The sequence below is a fragment of the Lolium rigidum genome, chromosome 2 (assembly GCF_022539505.1).
Source record: "Lolium rigidum isolate FL_2022 chromosome 2, APGP_CSIRO_Lrig_0.1, whole genome shotgun sequence".
Classification (NCBI taxonomy): domain Eukaryota; kingdom Viridiplantae; phylum Streptophyta; class Magnoliopsida; order Poales; family Poaceae; genus Lolium; species Lolium rigidum.
In genome coordinates this window covers 136,952,818-136,968,446 of record NC_061509.1, presented here as the reverse complement: position 1 = coordinate 136,968,446, position 15,629 = coordinate 136,952,818, and the positions used below count along the sequence as shown (strand labels likewise).

General features: G+C 43.0%; 1 pseudogene; it reads left to right on the top strand.

The window, feature by feature from the left end:
• The first annotated feature begins 10,296 nt into the window (after positions 1-10,296).
• On the top strand, positions 10,297-15,294 carry LOC124687312 (annotated as a pseudogene).
• Positions 15,295-15,629: the final 335 nt, after the last annotated feature.

Here is a 15,629-nt window from a genome sequence, read left to right as displayed (position 1 = left end):
GTATGATGCGCACAGAGCAAGTTTTCCCTCGTAAAGAAACCAAGGTTTATCGAACCAGGAGGAGCCAAGAAGCACGTTGAAGGTTGATGGCGGCGGGATGTAGTGCGGCGCAACACCGGAGATTCCGGCGCCAACGTGGAACCCGCACAACACAACCAAAGTACTTTGCCCCAACGAAACAGAGTGAGGTTGTCAATCTCACCGGCTTGCTGTAACAAAGGATTAACCGTATTGTGTGGAAGATGATTGTTTGCAGAGAAAATAGTAAAAAAAGTATTGCAAGCAGATTTGTATTTCAGTATTAAAGAATGGACCGGGGTCCACAGCTCACTAGAGGTGTCTCTCCCATAAGATAAAAGCATGTTGGGTGAACAAATTACAGTCGGGCAATTGACAAATAGAGAGGGCATAACAATGCACATACATGACATGATAAGTATAGTGAGATTTAATTGGGCATTACGACAAAGTACATAGACCGCCATCCAACCGCATCTATGCCTAAAAAGTCCACCTTCGAGGTTATCGTCCGAACCCCCTCCGATATTAAGTTGCTAAACAACGGACAATTGCATTAAGTATGGTGCGTAATGTAATCAACAACTACATCCTCGGACATAGCGCCAATGTTTTATCCCTAGTGGCAACAAGACAACACAACCTTAGAACTTTACATCACTTGTCCCGAGTGTCAATGCGGGCATGAACCCACTATCGAGCATAAGTACTCCCTCGTGGAGTTAAAAGTAAAAAGTTGGCCGGAGCCTCTACTAGAAACGGAGAGCATGCAAGATCATAAACAACACATGTATAATAACTTGATAATTAACATGACATGGTATTCTCTATCCATCGGATCCCGACAAACACAACATATAGAATTACGGATAGATGATCTTGATCATGTTAGGCAGCTCACAAGATCCAACAATGAAGCACAATGAGGAGAAGACAACCATCTAGCTACTGCTATGGACCCATAGTCCAGGGGTGAACTACTCACTCATCACTCCGGAGGCGACCATGGCGGTGTAGAGTCCTCCGGGAGATGAATCCCCTCTCCGGCAGGGTGCCGGAGGAGATCTCCAGAATCCCCCGAGATGGGATCGGCGGCGACGGCGTCTCGGTAAGGTTTTCCGTATCGTGGTTTTTCCGCATCAGGGGTCTCGCGACGGAGGCTTTAAGTAGGCGGAATGGCAGAGTCGGGGGCTAACGAGGGGCCCACGCTATAGATCGGCGCGGCCGGGGCTTGGGCCGCGCCGCCTATAGTTTGGCCACCTCGTGGCCCCACTTCATGTGTTCTTCGGTCTTCCGGAAGCTCCGTGGAAAAATAGGGCCCCGGGTCTTCGTTTCGTCCAATTCCGAGAATATTTCGTTACTAGGATTTCTGAAACCAAAAACAACAGAAACGTGAACCGGCACTTCGGCATCTTGTTAATAGGTTAGTTCCAGAAAATGCACGAATATGACATAAAGTGTGCATAAAACATGTAGGTATCATCAATAATATGGCATAGAACATAAGAAATTATCGATACGTCGGAGACGTATCAGAGATAAAGTGCATAAGTACATATTCAATACCACAATAGTTTTTAAGCTATTTGTCCCATGAGCTATATATTGCAAAGGTAAAGAATGGAAATTTTTAAAGGTAGCACTCAAGCAATTTACTTTGGAATGGCGGAGAAATACCATGTAGTAGGTAGGTATGGTGGAAACAAATGGCATAGTGGTTGGCTCAAGGATTTTGGATGCATGAGAAGTATTCCCTCTCGATACAAGGTTTAGGCTAGCAAGGTTATTTGAAACAAACACAAGGATGAACCGGTGCAGACAAAACTCACATAAAAGACATATTGTAAATATTATAAGACTCTACACCGTCTTCCTTGTTGTTCAAAACTCAATACTAGAAATTATCTAGACTTTAGAGAGACCAAATATGCAAACCAAATTTAGCAAGCTCTAGGTGTTTCTTCATTAATGGGTGCAAAGTATATGGTGCAAGAGCTTAAAAATGAGCACAACAATTGCCAAGTATCAAATTATTCAAGACATTTTAGAATTACTACATGTAGCATTTCCCAATTCCAACCATATAACAATTTAACGAAGAAGATTCAACCTTCGCCATGAATACTATGAGTAAAGCCTAAGGACATATTTGTCCATATGCAACAGCGGAGCGTGTCTCTCTCCCACACAATGAATGCTAGGATCCATTTTATTCAAACAAAAACAAAAACAAAAACAAACCGACGCTCCAAGCAAAGCACATAAGATGTGATGGAATAAAAATATAGTTTCGGGGAGGAACTCGATAATGTTGTCGACGAAGAAGGGGATGCCTTGGGCATCCCCAAGCTTAGACGCTTGAGTCTTCTTAGAATATGCAGGGGTGAACCACCGGGGCATCCCCAAGCTTAGAGCTTTCACTCTCCTTGATCATATTGTATCATCTCCCTCTCTTAATCCTTGAAAACTTCCTCCACACCAAACTCGAAACAACTCATTAGAGGGTTAGTGCATAATAAAAATTAACATGTTCAGAGGTGACACAATCATTCTTAACACTTCTGGACATTGCATAAACCTACTGGACATTAATGGAACAAAGAAATTCATCCATCATAGCAAAAGAGGCAATGCGAAATAAAAGGCAGAATCTGTCAAAACGGAACGAGTCCGTAAAGATGGATTTTATTGAGGCACCGGACTTGCTCGGATGAAAATGCTCAAATTGAATGAAAGTTGCGTACATATCCAGGGATCACTCACGTAAATTGGCATAATTTTCTGAGTTACCTACAGGAATTAGGCCCAGATTCGTGAAAGCAAAGAAATCTGTTTCTGCGCGATAATCCAAATCTAGTATGAACCTTACTATCAACGACTTTACTTGGCACAACAAAGCACAAAACTAAGATAAGGAGAGGTTGCTACAGTAGTAAACAACTTCCAAGACTCAAATATAAAACAAAAATACTGTAGTAAAACATGGGTTGTCTCCCATAAGCGCTTTTCTTTAACGCCTTTCAGCTAGGCGCAGAAAGTGTGTATGTATCAAGTATTATCAAGAGACGAAGTATCAACATCATAACTTGTTCTAATAATAGAATCAAAAGGTAACTTCATTCTCTTTCTAGGGAAGTGTTCCATACCTTTCTTGAGAGGAAATTGATATTTAATATTACCTTCCTTCATATCAATGGTAGCACCAACAGTTCGAAGAAAAGGTCTTCCCAATATAATGGGACAAGATGCATTGCATTCAATATCCAAGACAACAAAATCATCGGGGACAAGGTTATTGTTAACGGTAATGCGAAAATTATCAACTCTCCCCAAAGGTTTCTTTGTAGAATGATCAGCAAGATTAACATCCAAATAACAATTTTTCAATGGTGGCAAGTCAAGCATATTATAGATTTTCTTGGGCATAACGGAAATACTTGCACCAAGATCACATAAAGCATTACAATCAAAGTCATTGACCTTCATCTTAATGATGGGCTCCCAACCATCTTCTAACTTTCTAGGAATAGAAGTTTCAAGTTTTAGTTTCTCTTCTCTAGCTTTTATGAGAGCATTTGTAATATGTTTTGTGAAAGCCAAGTTTATAGCACTAGCATTGGGACTCTTAGCAAGTTTTTGTAAGAACTTTATAACTTCAGATATGTGAAAATCATCAAAATCAAAACCATTACAATCTAAAGCAATGGGATCATCATCCCCAATGTTGGAAAAAATTTCAGCAGTTTTATCACAGAAGCGATTCAGCGAGTTTTAGCAGTTTCAGGCACTTTTGCACGCTTTGCACTAGGAGTAGTAACATTGCCAACACCAATTATTTTACCATTGATAGTAGGAGGTGCAGCAACATGTGAATCATTAACATTACTAGTGGTGGTAATAGTCCAAACTTTAGCTACATTATTCTTTTTAGCTAGTTTTTCATTTTCTTCTCTTTCCCACCTAGCATGCAATTCAGCCATCAATCTTATATTCTCATTAATTCTAACTTGGATGGCATTTGCTGTAGTAACAATTTTATTTTCAATATCCCTATTAGGCATAACTTTCGATTTCAAAAGATCAACATCAGAGGCAAGACTATCAACCTTAGAATATCAATTTTATTGAGCTTTTCCTCAACAGATTTGTTAAAAGCAGTTTGTGTACTAATAAATTCTTTAAGCATAGCTTCAAGTACAGGGGGTGTGTTCCTATTATTGTTGTAAGAATTCCCATAAGAATTAGCATAACCGTTACCACTATTATAAGGATATGGCCTATAGATATTACTAGAATTGTTCCGATAAGCATTGTTGTTGAAATTATTATTTTTAATGAAGTTTACATCAACATGTTCTTCTTGAGCAACCAATGAAGCTAACGAAACATTATTAGGATCAATATTAGTCCTATCATTCACAAGCATAGACATAATAGCATCAATCTTATCACTCAAGGAAGAGGTTTCTTCGACAGAATTTACCTTCTTACCTTGTGGAGCTCTTTCCGTGTGCCATTCGAGAGTAATTAATCATCATATTATCAAGGAGCTTTGTTGCTTCACCAAGAGTGATGGACATAAAGGTACCTCCAAGCAGCTGAATCCAATAGGTTCCGCGAAGAAAAATTCAGTCCTGCATAAAAGGTTTGGATGATCATCCAAGTAGTCAGTCCATGGGTTGGGCAAATTTTAACCAAAGATTTCATTCTTTCCCAAGCTTGTGCAACATGCTCATTATCCAATTGTTTAAAGTTCATTATGCTACTCCTCAAAGATATAATTTTAGCAGGGGGATAATATCTACCAATAAAAGCATCCTTGCATTTAGTCCATGAATCAATACTATTCTTAGGCGGAGATAGCAACCAATCTTTAGCTCTTGCTCTTAATGAGAAAGGAAACAATTTTAATTTTATAATGTCACCATCTACATCTTTATACTTTTGCATTTCACACAATTCAACAAAGTTATTGAGATGGGCAGCAACATCATCAGAACTAACACCAGAAAATTGCTCTCGCATAACAAGATTCAGAAAGCGAGGTTTAATTTCAAAGAATTCTGCTGTAGTAGCAGGTGGAGCAATAGGTGTGCATAAGAAATCATTATTATTTGTGGTTGTGAAGTCACACACAACTTAGTATTTTCAGGACTGGCCATTTTAGCAGTAGTAAATAAAGCAAACTAGATAAAGTAAATGCAAGTAACTAATTTTTTTGTGTTTTTGATATAGAGTGCAAGACAGTAAATAAAGTAAAACTAGCAACTAATTTTTTTGTGTTTTGATATAATGCAGCAAACAAAGTAGTAAATAAAATAAAGCAAGACAAAAACAAAGTAAAGAGATTGGGTTGTGGAGACTCCCTTGCGGCGTGTCTTGATCTCCCGACAACGGCGCCGGAAAAAGAGCTTGATACGCGTACATCACGCGTCCGTTGGGAACCCCAAGAGGAAGGTGTGATGCGTACGGCGGCAAGTTTTCCCTCGGAAAGAAACCAAGGTTTATCGAACCGAGGAGGAGCCAAGAAGCACGTTGAAGGTTGATGGCGGCGGGATGTAGTGCGGCGCAACACCGAGAGATTCCGGCGCCAACGTGGAACCCGCACAACACAACCAAAGTACTTTGCCCCAACGAAACGAGTGAGGTTGTCAATCTCACCGGCTTGCTGTAACAAAGGATTAGATGTATAGTGTGGATGATGATTGTTTGCGGAAAACGAGTAGAACAAGTATTGCAGATTGTATTCGATGTAAAAGAATGGACCGGGCTCCACAGTTCACTAGAGGTGTCTCTCCCATAAGATAAATAGCATGTTGGGTGAACAAATTACAGTCGGGCAATTGACAAATAAAGAGAGCATGACAATGCACATACATGATATGATGAGTATTGTGAGATTTAATTGGGCATTACGACAAAGTACATAGACCGCTATCCGACATGCATGTATGCCTAAAAAGTCCACCTTCGAGGTTATCATCCGAACCCCTTCCAGTATTAAGTTGCAAAACAACAGACAATTGCATTAAATATGGTGCGTAATGTAATCAATAACTACATCCTCGGACATAGCATCAATGTTTTATCCCTAGTGGCAACATCACATCCACAACCTTAGAACTTTCCGTCACTCGTCCCGCATTTAATGGAGGCATGAACCCACTATCGAGCATAAATACTCCCTCTTGGAGTTAAGAGTAAAAACTTGGCCGAGCCTCTACTAATAACGGAGAGCATGCAAGATCATAAACAACACATAAGTAATAGATTGATAATCAACATAACATAGTATTCTCTATCCATCGGATCCCGACAAACACAACATATAGAATTACGGATAGATGATCTTGATCATGTTAGGCAGCTCACAAGATCCGACAATGAAGCACATGAGGAGAAGACAACCATCTAGCTACTGCTATGGACCCATAGTCCAGGGGTGAACTACTCACTCATCACTCCGGAGGCGACCATGGCGGTGAAGAGTCCTCCGGGTGATGAATCCCCTCTCCGGCGGGGTGCCGGAGGTGATCTCCGGAATCCCCGAGATGGGATTGGCGGCGGCGGCGTCTCGCATGGGTTTTCCGTATCGTGGCTCTCGGTACTGGGGGTTTCGCGACGAAGGCTTTAAGTAGGCGGAAGGGCAACGTGGGGGGCCACATGAGGGCCCCACACGCCAGGGCCGCGCGGCCAGGACCTGGGCCGCGCCGCCCTGTTGTGGCGGCGCCTCATGGCCCCACTTCCTTTCCCCCTCGGTCTTCTGGAAGCTTCGTGCAAAAATAGGACCCTGGGCGTTGATTTCGTCCAATTCCGAGAATATTTCCTTTGTAGGATTTCTGAAACCAAAAACAGCAGAAACGACAACTGGCTCTTCGGCATCTCGTTAATAGGTTAGTGCCGGAAAATGCATAAATACGACATATAATGTGTATAAAACATGTAGATATCATCAATAATGTGGCATGGAACATAAGAAATTATCGATACGTCGGAGACGTATCACCAGCACAAAAGAATGTGTTTAGTACTTCCTGCTACAGCACTCTGATAGAACTATGATGTCACTTGGATTTTTTAGTTGATCTTTCTTAGCATTAGGATAATCTAGACTCTTTGCACCACAATCATGAGTAGATGATGCCATGGTGCTCGTCCCGTATGCAGGAAGAAGTCTGTCCATTCTGCCCCGACTCCCGCTTTAATGTAGTGCTTTAATGTAGTGTTTGCATTCAGGTGGGGGAACCACCCACACCCCCCGTTGTCTTGATAAAAAAACGATCTGATGTGGTTTAGCAATCATATAGGCCGCAGTAAAGAAGTAAACAGGAACACATGATTTTTGTATTGTTCAACGAATTCCTGCCCCTGTATGCATACTGCATTATTATTCGTAAACTTGTGCAGTTGTTTATGGGTTGCTTTGTTTGCGTAGCAGAATGACGCCTCCATATATGCAGAACTTCCTGAATCGAAAAATTTCGCTTTCAGTGTGTCAAGGACCGATACTGCTTTCGCTGTCATCTTGCTTTCTATTCACATTGTTGTCTAAACCACGCAGCTCTCACCACCCCTCAAATGCAAAAGAGCAGATAGCAAAGGTAATTCCGAACTACTGAATGCCTAAATAATTCGCCCTATGTTGACTATACCTGAAAACCTTACTTCTCTTGTTGTGTTCGCAACTTTGGTCCATTGGTGGTCACATCATGATAAGTGCAATGGATAATAGAGGTGTTGTTTATGATTGTAGACGTGTACAATGGTTCCGCTTTCATGGGTTATTCCCTCCGATCCTCTCCCCTGATATGCCCCTTCTTACTTTTAGTAAAGACATGGTGCTCGAGTTAGGGGCTTCAATTAAATATATCTTGCTAATGGACTCTTAATGTTTTCCACATGTTGCTTTAGTATGATTCTTACCATAGTTGGACCCCACATTACAGGAAGCATTTTGGAATCACAATTAATAATATCTAACCATAAACAACATTAAATTTATTTGCGTATTTTGACTGGGGTCTAACTAAACAAACACAATTTGTAATGAACTTTAATACTTTGTGAAAAAAATTGCATTCTACAATATTACAGGCATAATTTCTATTATTAGTGTGACATAGTTAACCACATTGTAGTTTTTCTAAATGTTAGTTGTAGCACTTTCAAAAAAATGTTAGTTGTAGTGTTGTTTATTATAAATTGCATTTGTATCTTAAAATAAACTCATGCTACGCTAGATTTATGACAAAAGGTCTTCACTATATTTTTTTAAGAACTGCATGAACTATATAGTGTGTAGGAATTTATGACAAATATATCTAAAGCAACAGAACTAAGAAATATCTTAATGGCGGGTTCAGGTATATAACTCAAATTGAAGCTATGGCATAATTCTATAGCTTTCGTGGTCAACTGTGTTTTACAACTTCCAATGGGTCTAATATAAGTTGATAACGTGTTCTGTACTTGATATTGAAGTAACATCTCTTATAGTAATCACCAAAGAGCATAAAATAACATGGATTTTACTTTTTTATTCCAACATGTAACTCATTTTATATGTTAAGATATGTTGATCTTGTTATTATCTAGCATATATGTGTGTCCCCACCAATTTTTTAAATAAAGTCTTGTACAAATTAAAAATGGAAATCTAATTAGATATATTTTACTACAACCTAAATAGTCTCGTAGGGCCCAGCCCACCAGAGTTCAAACCTCAGGTTTAACATCTTGTGTCTCATAAAGGCGAAATATTCATTTAGTGGGAGTCGACATTCCCGTCGACAGCGAGGCACCTGTGCTGACTTCGTTAATTTCAAGATCCAATCTGCCGTCAGTATTCCGAAGGTGCTCATAGGGGTAGGGTGTGCGTGTGTGCGTTCATAGGGGTGAGTGTATGCGCGTGTATGTGAGCGCCTACGTTTGTACTGTGTTTCTAAAAAAACCTAAATAGTCTCGTAGGGCCGGTATGTATACTTTGTTTTTACATGATATACGGTCCATGGATGATGAAGGAGTGTTTGCAATTTGCATGATCCCACGACTATCTTCGAAAGAGAGTTTATTTGTTCGGTAGGGGTTCAGGCTAACATAGCACGTCCAAAATATACAAGGATACCGTAGAACAAAGCATGCCACTACTAGTGCCCGCGTCCTCGTTGTCGCTCGAACTGTCAAGTAAGCCGGTTGGCACCCGCAACTGTCATTTGACGGCAAGCTGATGTCACCCCTTCACCTTAGGGTGATGCATCAGCGTTCAAAACACGAGGGAAGCGGAGCGATTGGAACCTATCGCCAGTTGCAGCTCCGTGCACCTCGAGTGGCGGCAAGGATAAGGATGGCAAGAGCGGGTCCTGGCGCACAAAAACCATAGCCGCTCATTAGTCATTCTTGAGAGGACGTTTTAAGAGGGACAAAGTGTAAATAAAATTAATTTTGAAGTTATGGCATAATAAAATCAGCGTTTTAAGAGGGACAAAGTGTAAATAAAATTAATTTTGAAGTTGTGGCATAATAAAATCAGCTTGTGGAGATGGTGCAAGCACACCACTAAACTGAATACGCGAGATTCCTTACTCACGGCAATCCAAACACATATACTCCCTTCGTTCACAAATATAACACGTTTTAGACACCGTAACGAGTGAATCTACACACTAAATTAAATCCAGCTACTACTAGATTGATAGTACTCCACAATTAAAGAGGATGATATTAATTACTGCTCCAAGATTTACGAATATAAAACCTCCCTCATTGATTATGCTACTAGCTAGCCGAATAATAGTAGTACACGGGCCGGATCTACTGTAGGAAGTTCATTTATATTCTCAATATTTTGCATGTTAAGCTGAGCGAACAAATTGCCAAATCAAAATTATGATTCTGGTATGTAGCATTGTATTTCCTTGGCAACACACAGACATACTATTTTCTGGTAATTAAAATAAAATACTCCTTCATCAAAAATCCGAAAATTCAAAAAAGCGTTCCCCAGTCTCTCCTCGGATTCGCAATTTGGCATCCACCGAAAATCTCGTGATATCCGTCGCCTCCTCCACTCAACGGCCCAGCTCCCGTCGCCGTCCAGCTTCAAAACAAAGCAGCCTCCCGTTGCAGCACCAACGGCTACTCTCCCCATTTCAAACCCCAATCCCACACGCAGACGTCCACCAATCACGCCCATTTCCACAAGCCCCCCAGTCTCGTCTCCAGATCCGGCGACTCACCCCGGCCCGCCGCCTCCCGGAACCCTAACTCGCCCCGATCCCGATGGCGCCGCCGCTCCCCACGCCCTCGCCCCGTCCCGGCGCGCCACCCATGACGCCGCAGGCGGCAGGGGCATCATCCACCCCGTTCCGGACGCCCACCTCCAAGCACCGCCTCCACTTCCCCTCCGCCACCCCCCGCACCCAACACCACCACGGCGGCGGCGGCGGAGCCGCCGCCACGGAGCACCCGGTCGAGGTCATCGGCCGCGTGCGCAACCTGCCCTCCTCCTCCTCCGCAGGCCCATCCGCGCTCGAGACCCCCTCGTCCACGACCCCCACCCTGCGCGTGCGCGGGGACGCGGGGGGCCACCGCGACTTCAGCCTGGACGGCGTGTCCCTCTCCGAGCACGAGGACCTCGAGTCCTTCTACGCGCGCTTCGTGCGGGCCCGGATCCGGGGCGTGCGCGCGGGCGCCAAGTGCACCGTCATGGTCTACGGGCCCACGGGGTCCGGCAAGAGCCACACCATGTTCGGCTGCGCGCGCCAGCCCGGCATCGTCTACCGCGCGCTCCGGGACATACTCGGCGGCGGGGGCGGCGTCTCTGGTGGTGAGGGCGGCGAGGGCGAGGAGGAGGAGGCCGGGTTCGGGGTCGGGCTGTTTGTGCAGGTCGCCGTGCTCGAGATTTACAACGAGGAGATCTATGATTTGCTCGTTGGGAGCGGGGCGCCCAACACTCGAGGGAACACGCCCAAGGTGATGCCCTGATCGATATTGCTTAATTTTCACGCGCTGTTAGTGATTGAACTGATCGATGCTGCTAATTATAGCTGTAGCTGCAGAACTGGGTTGTTTTTATGGCCGGGAAGTACCATGCTTTGGCTTGCGTTAAATTATGCTTCATCTGTGAGATCTGTTGTGATAATGGTAGATCATCAATTACTGCTGAGATTTACCTGGAACAGAACGCTGTTATAACTATGTGCTTGCAGAAGTGAGTTGTTGTTATATGAGGATTAGTACAGAAGATCCTGTTGTGATAATTGTAGGTCATTCATTAACTGTTGGGATTTATCTGGCACTTGTGTATGTCTGATTGTATATTAGATGGCTAATCTGAAGATCCAAGTTTCGAACTTGTGATGCTTCAGAGAAGATCTTCTGTGATTGTTTTAGACCTTCTCTTGAATTGTAACAGCATGTTATAGTAAATTACTGCTGGAGATTTATCTGGAACAGAATGCTGTTATAACTATGTGGTTGCAGAAGTGATTGGTTGTTATACGAGGATTACTACTAGAGAAGATCCTGATGTGATAATTGTAGATCATTAGTTAACTGTTGGGATTTGTCTAATGAATGTTGGGTGCTTTCTTAGGAATTGTCCACTGCTATCTAGTAAATTGTTTGGCACTTACATGTTTCTGTTTGTGTATTAGATGGCTAATCTCAAGATCCAAGTTTTCAACTTGTGATGCTCGAGACAAGATCTTTTGTGATCCGTTTAGACCATTAATAACTGAGGTTTAGCTGTGTGTTAAAGAATGCTGGGTACCTTCTCATCAAATCTAACAGTGCGTTCTAGTAAATTGTTTGGCAATTCTGTATGCGTGCTAGTATATTAGATGGCTAATCTGATGTTCCAGATTTAGAACTTGTGTTTCTAAATGTGAAGTAAGCCTCAAATTATTTAATATTGCTCATTGTTATAGCCTGTGAATAGTTGTGTATTAGCTTAGACGACTAATCTGAACCCACGGTAACTGGCATTCATCATCTTTGTTACCCGTCAGTTGTGTGTGTTATTACAAGTTCAAATAAGTCAATAACTACTGATTGAACTCTGACCAACCTAAAACAAGTCATTGTCTGGTCCTTAAAATGTCATTCTCTTGTTATATAGTGATAGCTGGATACTGTTATAGCAGCACACAGATTTTCAGAAGCAGGACTTAAGCTGACTAAAGATGTCAATGTGAATTTGTGATTTAATGTAATTCATCCATTTTCTTAAAGTTTCTCAATATATTGTGTACAGGTGAGGCTAGAAGTAATGGGGAAGAAAGCCAAGAATGCAACTTACATATCTGGAAATGAAGCTGGGAAAATATCAAGGGAAGTTGCTAAAGTAGAAAAGCGGCGCACTGTCAAGAGCACGCTATGTAATGAGAGAAGTTCGCGAAGTCACTGCATGGTGGGTTGTAATGATAGCTGTTAGCACCTCTAACCTTTATGTTCTTGAGAGATTGAGCTGTTCATTAACTTTGCTTTGTGTCACTTCTCTAGATAATCTTGGATGTCCCATCGGTGGGAGGAAGACTGATGCTGGTGGATATGGCTGGGTCTGAGAACATAGAAGCCGCAGGCCAGACTGGATTTGAAGCGAAAATGCAGGTGTGTGCTGTTAAAATCTCTAATTTCAGTAACATCCAATATATTTCAGTTGCCCTTTTGCGAAATGATGCATGTTTAATCACTTACTAATATATTGCCAGTTATCTGCATCTTGCAATGCAGCAACTATATTCAAGTTTCCTCATGATACAGTTCTGTTTTCTTTTAAAATAAGATAAGATGACAAAGTTCTCCATGCTGATATAGCCATATGAATTGCAGCATGATAATCCCATAATTAACCACGGATTGTACTTTCACCACTACTCTCTTTCTCTGCAAGGCGATGTACAGAGTTGTAGGTTAATTAATCACCTTGTTTTGCACATCTGGTCTATAACATATGTTACTGTTCCACAGACGGCAAAGATCAATCAAGGAAACACAGCTTTGAAACGAGTGGTTGAGTCTATAGCCAATGGTGATTCACATGTTCCATTTCGCGATAGCAAGCTCACGATGCTGTTACAGGTACAAAGCACTGAAGAACCACATTTCCTAATACCACTTTTCTCTTTGTGTTTTCCTGGATAATTTTAAATCTGTGTTTCTTCATGGATTTTCAGGATTCATTTGAGGATGACAAATCAAAGATTCTGATGATTCTGTGTGCGAGTCCTGACCCAAAGGAATTGCACAAGACAGTTTCTACATTGGAGTATGGTGCTAAAGCAAAATGCATTATCCGTGCTGCTCATGCATCAACACCAAGGGACAAAATGAACACTGAAGAGTCATCTGCAATGCTCAATTCAAGGATTGAGGCAATGAACCAGTTCATATACAAGCTCCAGAAGGAGAACAAGCAAAGAGAGAAAGAGCGCAATGAGGCCCAGGCTGTTCTTCGACACAAGGAAGAGGAGCTAGCACAAGTAAGGGCAAAGCTCCGGGTGGTAGAAGGGCAAGGTGCAGCTGCAAAGGAGGAAGAGATAAACTTGAAGGTCGCTGAGAAAACCAAGGTCCTGAAGACTGAGCTCCAGATGATGGAAGAGAAAATGCTTCGGCAGCAGCAAGAGATCGTTGCTTTGAAGCAAAGGCTGCAGGAGGTTGAGAGCGAAAAGGCGCATGCTCGGCAGCCTTTACAGCAGGATGTCATCGGAGGTAGATTGTTGGCACGATTATCTGAGATGTCTGCAGGAGGAGATCCATCCATGTCAATGGCGATGTCGATGTCCATGGATCTGGACGCGGGAGATCAGCCAACAGTTTTAGATGTGAAGGTGATAAAGGAGGACACTCAGCCAGCAGGGCCAGATATGGAACCAGACATCCACAGCAGGCTCTTGCACCAGTGCCGTGCAGCAAGAAGATGTTGTCAGACTGTCTGGATTCCCAGAAAAGGCCGTCCTGAGCACTGTCTATGAGGAGGGAGATGAAGAAGGTGAAGAGAAGGGCAATGGCGCTGAAGTGGAAGTGTGCAAGGAAGTTGTGGAAGAGGAGAGCTACAAAATTGACAGAATGGAGCAGCCTCTTGCAGAACCAGATAGGACTAACCGCATTCAGAACATCTTCAGGCTCTGTGGTAACTACCGTGAGCTTGTCAATAAGCAGAACGCTGAGTCACCGGTGAAGCAGCAGGTGTTTGGAGACGAGAACAAGCAGCTGGGACAGCAATTGCTTGAAGATGAGAACAATCAGCCAGCAAAACAATTGTTCGGTGATGAGAACCAGGACCCATCAGCATGGGCAGCAATAGAAACCCCCATGTGTGATGTCAAAGTTGCTGATAGCCCAGTATCATCGCAACTATCACCGATTGTTTGCCAAGTCGTGGACGAGGCTGGCTTGACAGTGCCAGAAGAGCTGAAGTCATGCACCACACCTGAAGGTAATGATCAGAGCAGGCAGAAGGAGCGAGATGGCCTGCTGGAAGTGTACATCAAATGGGAGTCCGGCAATCTTATCAAGGGGCTGAAACTTCTGCCGACAGCTTGCCTTTCAGACCTGAGAAAGCTCATAGAGGCTCACTTCGAAGAAGCCAGCAACAAGCAGCAGCACCACCACCACCAATTCACTTTCCTTCTCCTTGGGGTATGTCATTCAGCTCTTTCCATTTCATGCTTTCAGCCAATTGTTCTCTGTTGCCTATTACTCCTGGCATTGTCGTTTGTCAGTTGCAGTATCTTGTCTTGGAAAAGATGAACTTATTAATGATATGCTTTGACAACCCAATCGTTCTCTGACTCTGTTACATATAACTGCTGGCATTGCCACTGTCTTTTGTTAGTTACAATATCTTGTCTTGGAAAAAAGAGTTAACTTGTTATTCCAATGAGGCTTGTTATGGCAAATTGCAAATAAAACGTCCATTCATAATTCCGTATACATCAAGAGAAATCTCATTGACAATAGTGAAAATGTGCGGGGAACTCTTATTGTTCTATGCAGGATCCTTCCGGTGCTCCAGTGTCGAGAGAGAACGAGTCGACGGTGCAGATAAGCAGGCTGCCCAACTGGAATAACCAGACCAACAGCTACCTCGCCTGCCTGCGCGCCGTGAAGAAGCCAGCGGCGGATCAGCTCCACCAGATACCGTTCAGCCCACTGGAGAGCAAGCTCAACTCTGCCCTGAACGACGTGCAGCAGCAGAACCGTGCCTCCGGCGCGCTCTCTCCTAAGGTCGTCGGCCAGATGAGCCCCAGCTTCATCCGTGAGCTCAGAGCTTGAGCTCCTGCAGCAGATTCTTGTTAGATTGTTTTGTTGGTTACCTGCCCCGGTCACCTGTGTAGTGACGAAGATGTATCTCCTATCTATTATTGTATTATGTGGTCTATGTAAAATTGCTAACCGGTGTAGTTGATACTCGTTTTGTAACGATGTTGCATTACACGAGTGGCTGGACGTCCCAAACAAGAAGATGGTAATGATCGGTCGCTGTTTCTTGAACAGCCTGCAAGTTTCCTGTCTAAACTTACATGGCGACCGGGAATGTCAAAATCATAAAATTAAAATAAGGTATGCAGTGGTGTGCAAGAAAATTACGGACGTATGAGTAGGTTAGG